This window comes from Carassius auratus, unplaced genomic scaffold, assembly GCF_003368295.1.
Source record: "Carassius auratus strain Wakin unplaced genomic scaffold, ASM336829v1 scaf_tig00032943, whole genome shotgun sequence".
Taxonomy (NCBI): Eukaryota; Metazoa; Chordata; class Actinopteri; order Cypriniformes; family Cyprinidae; genus Carassius; species Carassius auratus.
The window spans coordinates 262,804-274,725 of NW_020526038.1; positions in this window are offsets into that span (position 1 = coordinate 262,804).

Genomic DNA, 11,922 nt, shown 5'->3' on the forward strand with positions numbered 1-11,922 from the left:
CAAGACACTAATTGACACTGCTGTACAGCATGCCCACTTACCTCCGGAAGGAAAGCAACAGTTACTGCAGATCCTCGAGTCAAACCCTCAAGTTTGTACCCTTCGCCTGGGACGTACCGAAGTTACACAGCATCACATATATACTACCCACCAAGTGCCTATAAAACAAAGACCGTACCGTACAACACCTGCCAAACAAGCTGTCATTACAGAGCAACTGGAAGAGATGTTGACTGCCGGCATCGTAGAACCATCACATTCTGGATGGGCCTCACCTGTCGTCTTGGTCCCTAAAAAAGACGGAAGCCTCAGGTTTTGTGTGGACTACAGGAAAGTTAATGCCATTACAGAGAATGATGCTTACCCTTTACCCAACATCACTGAGATCTTAGAGTCACTATCTGGAGCCGCCATCTTTTCCACGATTGACCTTAACAGTGGCTACTGGCAGGTGAACATGGATCAAGAAAGTAAACCAAAAACTGCTTTCACAACTCCATCAGGATTATTTCAGTTTAATGTTATGCCGTTTGGGTTAAAAAATGCCCCAGCAACCTTCCAAAGACTAATGGAGACTGTTCTAGGAGAATTGCGTGGAAACATCTGCTTTGTCTACATTGACGACATAATTATTTACTCACCATCTGTAGCCCAGCACTTCTCCGACCTCCAGGCTGTCCTCCATAAACTGCAAATGGCTGGCCTCACCATTAATTAAAAAAAAAGCAAGTTCTGTCTTAAAGAAATAACCTTTCTGGGACACATTGTCAACGTCCAAGGCATAGCTGCAGACCCAAGTAAAGTGGAGGCTATACGGGAATACCCTGTGCCCACCAACATCAAGGAGGTCCAGCGCTTCCTGGGGTTAGCCGGGTGGTACCACCGGTTTGTACCAAACTTCTCCAGGATCGCTGAACCCATCAATGCACTGAAAAAAAAGGAGGTTCATTCTTCTGGTCACCTCCATGTCAGCAAGCCTTTGAACATTTGAAATGCTGTCTAACCTCTCCTCCCATTCTTGGCCATCCGGACCTTCAATTGCCTTTTACTGTTTACACTGATGCCAGTGACACTGGTTTGGGTGCTGTGCTGACCCAGCGCAAGGAAAAGGGTTTAGAACAAGTTATTGCTTATGCCAGCAGAACCCTGAACAAAGCGGAGACCAATTATACAGCCACCGAAAAAGAGTGTTTGGCTGTAATTTGGGCCCTGGAAAAATGGCAGCACTACCTAGAGCACAAATTGTTCACAGTCATCACAGACCACTCAGCCTTACAATGGGTAATTTCTTCCACAAAAACCAAGAGTCGCCTTATCCGGTGGGCCTTGCGACTTCAGAGATTAGATTTTATCATTGAATATCGCAAAGGAAAACTAAATATGGCACCTGATGCTCTGTCTCGGATTCGTACCAGTTGTAACCTGTACACCAACCAAGACCAGCAGGAGAATGCTGAGTTTCCGATGTCTCCAGCCACAATCTGGGAGGAACAGCACAAAGACCCTCACATCATCAAAACACTTACGATACAGTCCACCATCTAACTGAGCTTCAGACCAAGGCCATGGAATGCTGCAAAAAAGCACAAAAGAGACAGCTTCGGAATTATAATAAAAAAAGACGAGAGGTTACATACAAGGAAAAGGATCGTGTGTGGATGAGGATTTTTCCCCAGTCTAGTGCACAACATCACTTCACTGCAAAATTGGCTCAGAAATGGAAAGGCCCCTACCGTGTCATAAAGCAGATGGGTCCATTGAATTATCGAGTAGCGCTAGAGTCCACTGGCGAAGATGTTCGCATAGTGCATGTGTGCAACCTGAAACCATGCTTTCCCACGGCTGAAGAGCTGGAAAGCCAGGAGAAGAAAAGACTCTGCCAAATATTCAATGAATCGTCTGATGATGAGGAATTCATTGGATTTTAAATATGATTAATATTTCAACAACCATAGGTTGTTTTCTCCAGGGAGGGAGAGTGTGGCGATTTGGAAGAAATCCATGCCAGCTTTTCACTTTTTCTAATGGGCGGAAATCAATGAAGGAAATTTAATATAAAAGAGTTTAGAAACGGAAGTGAGGGAGAGGGAAGTAAAAACAAAACACACGTAGGTTGTATTGGAATGGGACGCACGCTACCTGAAGGTCGTTGCTGTTTTGTGCTGGAATCTGTGCATGCGCTGACTGGGTGCGATCGCCGAAGTGTCGGAGAAATTGAGCTCTACTACATGGTTCGGTCGCCTGCCTGGGGATACACAATCCAGACTGGTTCGTTCGCCTGCCTCAGGTACTAGTGATGTTGTCCATCATTTGTTAACCTCACGTACTCTGTCCCCGGCCCGGGATTAGCGGCCGCTACACGGACTTCCCACAGCCACCACACACACACACACACACACACACACACATACTCTCATTGCACACGCATACACCCATACACAAACACTCGTTGGGATTATTTAGTTTTCTTTGTTGTGTTTTTTTTTCCCCCCTTTGATTAAAAAGGAACATGTGAAAAGAACTTTAAAGAGGAAAAACGAACTTTAAGACACTTGTGAATCAAGGACTCTCGTGATTTTGTGATTGTTTATGAAATCTTGAATTGAACTTGAACCGCAATATTGTTACTTTCTGTTTACACTTTCTTCTGTCATTTTGTTATGTGAAGTAACGGAAAAAAATACAAATGGTGTGAAAATTTAACTTCATGTAGTTTTTTTTGGAAACCTTTTTTTTTTTTTCCCTTAAAACATATTTTCTGTTGTTGTGTAACAGTGGCTTGAGCTATTTACGGGGAAACCGAAATTAGTTACGCATTATAAATAAATAAATAAATAAATAATTTTATTTTCTTGACAAGTTTTGCTTGTCTGGCGCCCGAACAATTTAAATTAAATATACATTTATGAAGTACCATTCTTTTTGGGGCAGCCACCGTTACAATACGTTGTTTATATTTGAATTTAAATATGTCTATGAAAGATTGTTACTGTACTGTGTTGAAAGAGTACCACAATGCTGAAAAAGCTTTTTTTTTTTTTTTACATGATTTGATATCAAAATAATGGACAAAGCTTGTGTTTTGTGGCTTAAACAGCCGCGGATCAGTAGCGGACTGCAAACGCGTCCTGTGTGAAAGCACTATGAGTCCGTGCTGCTTCTGCACAACATACGTAACGCACACGAACTGCATACGCACTGCAGACGGATTATATGTGAAACAGGCGTAAAACCGGCGTAGCCACCTCCCCAGCTAACAATTTTTGGTTCCCAGAACATTAGTTTTTGGTTCCCAGAACGTTCTCAGAACGTTAGTTTTTGGATCCCAGAACGTTATTTTTTATGGTTTGTTTTTGGTTAGCCAGGAAAGTTTTCTTAACGTTCTCAGAACGTTAGTTTTTGGTTCCCAGAACGTTCTCAGAACGTTTGTTTTTGGTTCCCAGAACGTTCTCAGAACGTTAGTTTTTGGTTCCCAGAACGTTAGTTTTTATGGTTTGTTTTTGGTTTGCCAGGAAAGTTTTATTAATCCCAGAACGTTATTTCTAGCATTCAACTAACAATTTAATTTACTTTAATAACATACGACTGTATAGAAATAATCAGCTTACAGTCCATTGTTTTGTCATTTTTTAATTGTTGATTAAAAAAATAATAATAAAAACACAATCATGGGGTTGTAGGCTGAGCATCACATTCAAAACATGGCAGAAAGCGAAACAAAATCAAACTAACTACTTCAAACATTTTATTATTAGTGTAATTGTAGATCCTGCACTCTTCCATCTTCACCACAGTCATCTGTAAATATAACAAAGAATAGTAATATTATAACAAATAAAAGTGATATTCTTGTTTCAATCAGTCATTGCCATTGCCTAGTACCTCAATTATAACGTAATAACAGTTTACCGCTAGATGTCACTGTTGAAGAGGGTATTCAAAGGGGCGTTTGTTGTAAAATATAGATGTCAGCGAGCAGCGAGATAAAAATTAGCTATTTACACAAAGTAGGCTACATTAACTGCAAATAGCAATTGATTATTTACGCTAAAAGGGTGTTTGCCACAAAAAACCTGCCATTTTATTGGAACTTCTGGGAAACAGACCTAATATCAAGATCAATCGTACCGTTTTTACGCACTCTTACGATGCTTTTGTGAAACGCTGTATGTAGCCTTCGCTATATATGTGTTAGTCACAGTAGTATCACTGGCATAGTTAATAGCAATTTCTAAATGCATTTAAATACTTGTCAGGGTTGTGTCACAGGGTTGGGTCTAGTTTATTTCTTGGTTTTGTGACAGATCTTAATGTCTGGTGTTTGTGTGAGCGGACAGTCTCTTGGCTGCATGTCTTGTTTCATTTTGTGTGTTCTATCTTTAATTAACAAATACAGTGTGTTTACCATTTTAAATGCCTATGTGGAGCGAATTTCAGGGCCTGTGAGATAAGATCTTCAACTTCTGTTGACTTCATTGATTTGAAGTTCTTCTGTGTTGCTCCTAAAAATTAGATGAAATAATCTAATCAAACTACTTCAACAAATTGTCTCCGAATTGTAACTACTTTAATTGACAATCAATTTTTTTAAGGATTATGGAATTAAACTTTCCTATGATAAGAGAGCAAATCCTAAGCTCCTGGAATGCCATTTTAGTTTTCTTTCCTCTCATGCTGTAGGCATCCAGGACTTCATTGGTGGCCACTTTACGTAGCATCTTGCGCACAGCCGCCCCTGGATTGATACCCCCGATGGAGCGTAGGTAGTTAGTCTAAAACAAACAAACAAAAGACATCACAGTTATGTATTATAAAAACATAGAAATTAACCTAAAGGAATATTTACACCACAAATGAGTATTGGTGTTATTTACACACCCTCACGTTTCTTTAAACCTGCATGAAGTTTTTTTATTTTTTTTATTTATGTTTTTAACATGAAGGAAGATATTTTAAAGAGTGGTGGTAGCCGAACAGTTTATTTTCCCCATTGACTTCCATTTTCTACACTGTGGAAGTTAACGGGGAACAGCAACTGTTTGATTACCAGCACTCTTTCAAATATTTTCATGTAAAAAAAAAAAAAAAACTTCATGCAGGTTTAAAGAAACATATGTGTGAGTAAGTAACAGTTCACCCACAAATGAACAATCCTTTTAAGTAAAATCATTGTAACAGCTGAAAATTATGTAATGAGTGAGCATTTTATTGTCAATGAACATTGACAGCTTATGCAAATTGCTGTATTTATTTTACCATCTTTAGCCTAGTCTCTTTATTTTTTAGTGAGGTATCAAACTCTTTAAGCTCCTCTACAGTTTGACAGGGCCCATTTTCTAGAGTTTCCTCCTCTGTCTCTACCACTGGCACAGTCGCAGCTAACAGTCTTCTCTGCAGTGTGAGGATGTCTTGCTGGTTCTCACAGAGCTCTTGTAACTTCTGCAAGACCTTTGTGCGGTAGTCTAAAAAAACAAACAAACAAACAGACAAACAAACAAAAAAAAACATTATGGAATCCTTTCCTGAAATGTGCATGCATGTTTGTGACCGAGCTGTAAAGCTTACTCTTTGTTGCTTCTTCTGACGAGGTCTGTGGTTCTCCTAAAAGGAGGTCAGACATCTGATCTGCTGTGGCATAAAAAATACCTATGCTTCAAAATTGACATTATACACATTCATGAATTTCAATGAATTTGTTACATAACTTGTTTGGGTGGTGACAAAGTTTGCAGTGAGCATGGCAATGATGCCTCTGCTGTAAATAAATGAACTTTTATTGTACAACATATAGTTTAAATGTACAATAGGTATCCATGGGCAATACATTGTTTATTAACATACAAAACTTCTTACAGAATAAGTTGGGAGATCTTGGCTTTTCCTGATTGCCTGTGGAGAAGAGAGAGAAACATATTACTTTAATTCCATTTTGGATTAAATCTTGAAACACATTTTTTATATTTATATAAAACATATAGATTTCATTCTACTTACAGTTGGGCAGTTGCTGATCTGAAAATACAACAAAAATATAAAAAGATAAAAATATATAAAAAGATGTCTAGGTTGCAAATAAAATTTAATATTGCTATCTGTGTAAATTATGTAACAACTTACATTTAGGTGCAACAGGTTTCGACACCTTTTTCTTCTTTGTAATGTAATCATCTGAAATTAATTAATTTTTGTACGTTTAAATAAAAGGCAAAGTTCAAAAATGCCTTTAATTCCATAGTTCAGTCATAAAAGATAAAATATAGAAGATAAAATATAGTTGTGAACAACTACCATCTGAAGAAATTTCTGTTTCAGATTGAAATCTCTTTGAAATCTCTTTGGCATTTTATGTGGCTTCTTTTTATTTGTTGTGTACTCTGTTTCAATATGTGACGTTTCGGCAACAAGCTGGCATTTCTGGGAGGCTTTGTCATAAGAGTCTGTAAAATATACGTCAAATAATATTATAGCCCAGTCAACATGTATATGTGGGCCCCACATGGTTTATGCTTGGGCTATGTGGTTAGGTCCCAAATATATGGTCCCAAAATGGTCATTTTATCTGGGGACAACACAACACAAATGGGGCCCATGTTACTCTCCTCTTTGGCTTGATTTATGCCCCCAATCTGAACTATCCTAAAGTATTAAAATACACCAGTTGTAACTGGTTAAGGAAAAAAAAAGACCTAAAGTGCTCCGCAAGGCTGATTTTTTTTGCATAGTCCTTCAAAAGATTGTCCAAGACGCTGCAATCAATATGGATAATTGTAAGGCTGAGCATTTATTTATTCCAGTTTGTACTCACACAGTCTTTCTTTTGTTAATAAAGTCAGTCAGTTTAATCAGATCTTGAGAGATTTAATGTCTTTTATCTTCAGTTTATCTAAGGCTGTGTCTGAATAAAGTTGTAGTTTGTGTTCTTATTACTCTTTACACTCAAAAAAATGATTTGTTGGACTTACATAAAAAAAAGAGTGTCAAGTGGTTCCACGCATGTGTGTTGAGTAGTTTCTACAAGTAACAATATAGTTGAATGAAGAAAATAAATTCTGGTAAAGTTGACAAAAAAATTTTTAGTACATACAACCCATTCAGATGCGTCACTACTGCATTTTAGTTATATGTATATTTTACTTAGTAATGTTATGTTACAATTATGATCTTTCATTATGAAAGGGGAGCAATTTTTTTATTATTATTCACTTTAAGTATTTGCTCTACAGGTGTAAAACAAATAATCAAGCATATTTTTAGAAACAGAATTATTTTCTTTGTAAAGTTTTGCAATATACTGCTAAACTGCTAAAATCTGTAAAACATCTTCAATTTCACAGGTCCTTTGAAACAAATACACTACAAGATCAATCATTTAACAGTAAACATTCTTCACAAGGTCTTTTAAAGTGCAACTGGCTTCAAAAATGTGAAATAATCTTGCTTATAAAAATATTACATACATTGAATGTCTGTTGAAATTAAGCAGCATGCCCTTAAATACTGCTAAACTCCATTTCTGATATTTCAGATCTTTAGAATCAACAGTAAAAGTAACATTAAAACTGGCCTCTTTTTTGTAAACAACCACAAACAGCTTTTGGTAAAAAAAAATAAAATAAAATAATAATAATAAACATTCTTACAATGTGCAACTGCCTTTAAATACTGTAATAAAATTTAACTTATAAAAATAAAAGTTCTTCAAGACAGGCAGCCTATCACAAAATGCTACAGTGTTCAATTTTTGATATTTCAAATCATTTAAGCCATTGGTAAATAACATTTTAAAACTGGCCTCTATTTTTGTAAGCAACCACAAACAGCTTAAATAACAGTTTGTTTCATAATAAAGAAACAACACCGTAAAAGAACATTTGTCAATAGTAAACATTCTTACAATGTGCAACTTCCTTGAAATATTGCAATAAAAATGTAACTTCGAAAAATAAAAGGAAAGTTTTTTCAAGACAGGCAGCATGTCACAAAATGCTACAGTGCTAAATTTGTAAAATCGTTTGAGGCATTATTAAAGAAAACAATATAATCAGCCTCTATTTTTTTTAAACAACCGCAAACAGCTTAAATACGGAGTTTGTTTCAAAAAGAAAGAAAGAAAAGAAACAAAATAATAAAAAAAAACTAAGAATGTTTACTATTGACAAAAAGGTTATTCTTTTACTATGTGCAACTGCCTTCAAATATTGCAATAAAAATTTAACTTCGAAAAATAAAAAGAAAGTTTGTTCAAGACAGGCAGCATGTCACAAAATGCTACAGTGCTCAATTTTTGATATTTCAAATAGTTTGAAGCATTGGTAAAGAAAAGATCGAAACTGGCCTCTAATTTTTGTAAACAACCGCAAACAAATTTAACTTCAGTTCTTACGACTTCACAGTTCTTACAAACCATAAACAATCTGCTCAGGTAAGGCAGCATGCCTTAAAAAGCTGCAAAACTCCATTTCAAATTTTGGTGCCATCATCAAAGATAACATTAAAACTGGCCCCTAATTTTAAAACCAGATACAATGTAAGTCACAGCTCTTCCCCAAAAAAAAAAAAAAAAAAAAAAAAATTGGACAAATGAAAGAAAAATCAAGACGTACCCATTCAACCAACAAGTTTGTTCTTGAGAACCTGTATTTTGTGTGACAGTTTCTGTGCATCAAGTCCCAGCAACACTTTCTGGAAAAACTCAAAAGTGTACTTCAGGTCTGAAGAATAACTGAGATTCAAGCTGTAAATGACTCCCAAAAGAATAGCACAAGCCTTGGTAACATCGCCAATATTCTGAAGAACTTTCACTCCCTCAACAATCAGTCCAACATCTGATGGTGGGTCACAGGCTTCTGCATCTTCAGGTCTGATGATGTAAAGTTCAATTACAGTATTGGCCATGTCTCTCTCGGCATTCTCAAAGTCTGTGTCCTACAAAACACAAAAACAGTAACACTTTGTCACTTTAATTGCATCAATAATGCAGGTTGTAAATCTAACATCTCTTAGTAATACATCTAGAAAAAACAAATAATCTGAGAATTCTGTATTAACTGTCCATTCCTTAATGTTTCACATCAATGATTTGCAGTAACTTACAAGACTACTTTACTGTGTCTGTTAGGGTTGTCAAAAGTACAGGCTTGAAATTTTAAATGTGATGAAACCAGCATTTTTCGCAAGAAAATCACTACCGCTTATTGGCCATAGTGTTCATGTGCTCAACAGATATGAATGTGATGCTATTCACCAAGCGCTCGCACAGATTAACACAACAGAGTTTAAAAGCCGATCTATCAGCAGATCAGTAAGTGGTTCCTTAATATATCTGCTGAGACACGGCTTACAAACACTACCATGTGTGAGCGTAATCTGTGTAAGCACTCGGTGAAGAGTTTGAAGCAAAAGATCATTTTGGCCAATCACAGTTATCTGTCAAGCATGTGAACACTATGGCCAATGAGAATCTGCTCAACAGCGCTAAATTCTCACAGGAAATGCTCGTATCACAATTTTTTAATTTTAGTACTGACTGGTACCGAAGTCAGTACTTTTGACAACCCCAAGTTAAATATATTTTGTGTATATGGATTTCTTGATTATATTACGTGGAGTTTACTCATATATGACCCCTGTAATGTATGGTCTAGTGATTGGGGGTGGGGTACTCTAAATATTTACAAAAGACTGCCTGAGAACACTTACTGCATACTCCTTCATGAGGTTTTCATAGTCTTCATTAAGATACACAGAAAGTGCTCTTAGAATGCAAGCTCTCCGAGTTGAGATAGTATCATTCTGTAGAAGAGTAGAGACATTACGTATAGACAATGGCAAAATACTGTACTAAAGAGGACATTATTTACAAGCATTATAAATACAAACTACTAACCTCGTCGATGGTAGCCATCAGTTTCCAAATTTTACGTCCTGCAATTCCTCCTTTTCTCCGGTAGATGCTGGACAGCTTGCTTGTGTAACCATCCAGTTTTGACATAAATGTTTGAATTAGTGGGACAGTAGTGATTCGAGTGAATTCAGCAGCAATCTGCAGATTTAAGACACGTAAGATTACAGTAAGGATAGCTTTCATGTTTAAAACATTTTTTAGGGTCATTCATTGACATCTGAACACAAGAGCATTTTAGGCTAACTCTGCATGGACATGAATAACTAAAGCACAATTTGACATAAGGGAAATGAATTTCCATTTGTTTCACCACTAAAAAATATTAAAAAAAATAAATAGTTATACCATCATATTTACCTCATGTTCACAAAACCGAGCCGGCCATCTGCTTTTGAAGTCAACAATGAAGGGCATCTCTTCAATCACTTCATATCTTCTGTAGACAAAAGTTTTCTCCATTTTGTGTTTAATAATTTGATGGTTGTCCCTTTTCTGGACCTCAGACAGCAATGCCAGTCGCTCTTCCTCTAGGCTTTGTTTGTTCTCTCCAGCTGGATAATCAGGGTAGAAATTGACTTCAGCCTTCTTTGGCTTTTTGACTTGGTTTGGACTTGTATTTTCACCATGTTTGTGTTTTAAAGAATTAATCTTTACTTCAGAACAGCCAGCTGCTCGCAGTGTATGCCGATAATTTGCCATCTTCCACTGTAGACTGATTTTCCAGCCATAGAACCCACCAACTGATCCCTTTTCCTGTAGGCATGGATGCTTTGTAATCAGGGCTTTTGCAATCTCTTCATATTCTTCAATCCTAGGGTACACTTTGTACTTCACTACTTCTGCAGCCAAGGATTTCAGAATTTCTGATTTTAGTTTAGGCTTTGAGTCTATGTTAAGTGAAGTACCATCTTTCAAGAACTCTTCGTGGGCTTTCTGCAGTTCCAGCTCTACCTCATAGGGAAACTTAGGGATCAGAAAGTTAGTTGGCCAGGTTTCACTCCTCAGCTTTGTGGATGAAGACAGCTCAGAAGTTGAGGCAGAAGCAACATCAGACGTTGTTGGCGAAACTGTCAGGCAAGATGGTGACAGAGATAAAGTTGATGAGCGTATATCAGTATCCGCAGAAGAAAGAGAACAGACATCATATGCACTATGTGCTACCACTTTGACTGTTCCTTTGTCCTGGAGATCCACAGTTGAGGTAAGATTCAAGAAATCATCAAAGTCAGTATCAAGATACTGCAGCCTGAAATCTCCTGTAACCCCACATTGTTTCCTAATCTCAAATTTAAACTCTTCAATAGATTTGGGTATTCCAGAGGGCAGCGTCAATTTCAATGAATTACTATCTCCTAAGACAATTTTGAATTTTGCTGGCTCAGTCATTTTCTGTTTGATCAATCACTCTGAAAGAGAAAAAAGAAAACTGGTCAAGCAGCATGTATGTACCTTTTCAAGCAAACCATACGGATAGCACCAACTTTATAGTCACAGAGAGGATAAGGGTCTGCCAATTCAGCCAGCTCTATAAACGAAACATCCCTTGGATGCGGTTCCAGTTCAAAGGATCGATAGTGTTCATTGTACCAGGAACCTAACTTTCTTGCTATAAAAGCAATTCCATCTTTCAAAACACAAATCTGCACAATTTCTGCAAAATCAGGCAGCCCACTGATTGTTCCATGCACAATGATCATGCCCTTTGTGTACTTTATGCCATCAGAAAATACTGTCTGAGCTAAATTAACAGAAGTGTTCGGATATCTTTGTTTAAAAGTGTAAGCAACGTCTTCATGAAGAACATCGACAGGGACAGTTGAAATGCATTTAACCTCTACAGACAATTCATCACACCGGCCTGACTGCATAAATTGACCAACCATGAGCTGATGTTTCCTGGCCAAAGTCTTGGTGATATTTTTGAAACAGTTAGTGTGTCTAGCTTCTTGTTTAAAAAAACTGTGCTTGGCTTCGAATCTCATTGTCCAGAATAAGATAGGTGGACCAAAGAGACGGAT